The 2,500-nt window shown below is 57.5% G+C and overlaps 1 non-coding gene across 1 annotated transcript in view; it reads left to right on the top strand.

Annotated features, from left to right (window-relative positions):
* Nucleotides 1-1,780: 1,780 nt before the first annotated feature.
* LOC126331829 (small subunit ribosomal RNA) overlaps nucleotides 1,781-2,500 on the top strand; it is a 1,893-nt gene continuing 1,173 nt past the window's right edge. Inside the window, exon 1 of the ribosomal RNA XR_007563507.1 lies at nucleotides 1,781-2,500. This exon is cut by the window's right edge and continues 1,173 nt beyond it. This is a non-coding gene — a ribosomal RNA (small subunit ribosomal RNA).

The raw sequence follows: 2,500 nt of genomic DNA, 5'->3' as shown, positions 1-2,500 counted from the left end.
ACTGCTTGGATCCTCTGGTGTCATGTGTATTTCTTGATGCCATGGTGCGTACCCTCACATAAAGGTCTTTCGAGTGTTGCGTACTTTCTACACAGTCCCGCTAACCACTGGAAGGGTGTACCGCTACAGAACGAATATCGCCCTCCCCTCCTGCCCTTCCAAGCTGGTCGGTCAGGCGTTTGTTTGTGAAATGAGCCTTGCAGCTGTTCAGTTGCATTCGGTTGTCGATGCAGTCAGTGTACGTTGTGGTACGGCCTGTGTGGACTGTCCGCTGATGTACGCGTAACCCACACTGATCATCCGTCGTTACGTACTGAGTGACATAATGTGGCACATGCTTGACCGTACACCGGCTGCGCCCTACAATGGCGAATCATAAGGGCCATATGTTGTGCACGATGCTACTTGTCTCGTCTCCCCATTACAGCGAGATTGCACTGTTGTACGCCGTACAGACATGTGGTAGGTAGGTACGGACGAAAGTATTGCATGTTGGCCCCCCCCCCCCCCCCCTCCTCCCTCTGCCGGGAATCAGCGTGAGCCGTCTGTTGATGTAGCGACGAGGGTTTTCCTATTTAATCGTATTGCCCCACACAACATGATAGCACGGTGGACCGCGTTCCACATCTGCGACATGCTACAGAGGCCGGTTGACAGTCGACCGCGCAAGGGACATTGCACACGTGCGCGGACCATCTTCCACGTGTTCTCTCGTGTACATGCCGCAGTGTGTATATGGGCTGATGTAGCGTGTCGTGACACATAACATGCAGGCATGCCAGAATCGTAGATTTCGCAAATGTAGATTGACGTATACGTTTGCTGCCAAAGATCCGCAAATGAACTGGAAATCAGTTGTTGAGCGGTTGTTCGCGCTGCAGGTGCATCGGTGATAGCGACGATCGGTACATCTATGAACCGGTTGTTTCGGCGGTACCCGCCATGCCCCCGAACCTGAGTTGGCCATGTGGGTATGAAGCGATACGAGGCTGTGGCTTGGCGGGACAGTCCCCGGCCGGTGAGGGGGGGCCGCCCGGCGTGCTGGCCGCGCGCTGCGTGAGCGCACGCACTACAGCCGGCTGGTGGGGGGCGCCCAGTGGCAGGAGCGCCGGCCGACGGGCCCGGCTGGCGTCCCAGCTATGCGCCGGCGCACCCTGCGCGCGGCGCCAGGCGGCCAAAGTGGGTTCTGCCGAGCCCGGTGCGAAGCGCGGTGGACATCTGCAGTGTGCTGGTCCGATTGCGGACTGTGTGCGTTGAGGATGCGCCGCCGCCCGGCACTCGGCGTCGCGACGCCGTCTGCTGCTCGGTCGCCCCCAGCGGTTCTCGCAGGTGGTTTGTATCGCAGCTCTGCGGACGTGTTGGCGCGTGCGCTGTGCTGGGAGAGTTCGCTTCTGCACCCAAGTGGGGCTATGCCCTTCTGTGGCGCTGGCGTTGGAGCTGCCGGTCACCGTAGGTGGCGCGTGTTGTTTCCCGCCGGCAATGCCACGACAGCACGCTCCCGGGCCTCTGTCGGCAGCGGCAAGCTCAGTTGGGAGCACGGGTGTTCGCACTGAAAGCGTCTACTCGCCCATCTCCGGGCGATTGCGCCTCTCTCGAACCCGACCAAGTACTTAGGACGGCGCTGCGCGCCGCCGGGACCTGAGAGGGTTTCGAGGTGTATCGTGCAGGGGAGCTCAGCCTCCTCCTGTTTGCAGAATAATTGAGCGGACGCTTGCGTGTTCGCGCGGGCCCTCGGGACACACTCCCGGGCGGCCGGCTGCTCAGCTCTCGTTGACGCAGCTCCCTGGTTGATCCTGCCAGTAGTCATATGCTTGTCTCAAAGATTAAGCCATGCATGTCTCAGTACAAGCCGCATTAAGGTGAAACCGCGAATGGCTCATTAAATCAGTTATGGTTCCTTAGATCGTACCCACGTTACTTGGATAACTGTGGTAATTCTAGAGCTAATACATGCAAACAGAGTCCCGACCAGAGATGGAAGGGACGCTTTTATTAGATCAAAACCAATCGGATTGGCTCGTCTGGTCCGTTTGCCTTGGTGACTCTGAATAACTTTGGGCTGATCGCACGGTCCTCGTACCGGCGACGCATCTTTCAAATGTCTGCCTTATCAACTGTCGATGGTAGGTTCTGCGCCTACCATGGTTGTAACGGGTAACGGGGAATCAGGGTTCGATTCCGGAGAGGGAGCCTGAGAAACGGCTACCACATCCAAGGAAGGCAGCAGGCGCGCAAATTACCCACTCCCGGCACGGGGAGGTAGTGACGAAAAATAACGATACGGGACTCATCCGAGGCCCCGTAATCGGAATGAGTACACTTTAAATCCTTTAACGAGTATCTATTGGAGGGCAAGTCTGGTGCCAGCAGCCGCGGTAATTCCAGCTCCAATAGCGTATATTAAAGTTGTTGCGGTTAAAAAGCTCGTAGTTGGATTTGTGTCCCACGCTGTTGGTTCACCGCCCGTCGGTGTTTAACTGGCATGTATCGTGGGACGTCC

This window comes from Schistocerca gregaria, unplaced genomic scaffold (genome assembly GCF_023897955.1).
Source record: "Schistocerca gregaria isolate iqSchGreg1 unplaced genomic scaffold, iqSchGreg1.2 ptg001410l, whole genome shotgun sequence".
Lineage (NCBI taxonomy): Eukaryota > Metazoa > Arthropoda > Insecta > Orthoptera > Acrididae > Schistocerca > Schistocerca gregaria.
Note: the sequence above shows the minus strand (reverse complement) of the source record. Positions and strands in the feature narration are given on the sequence as shown.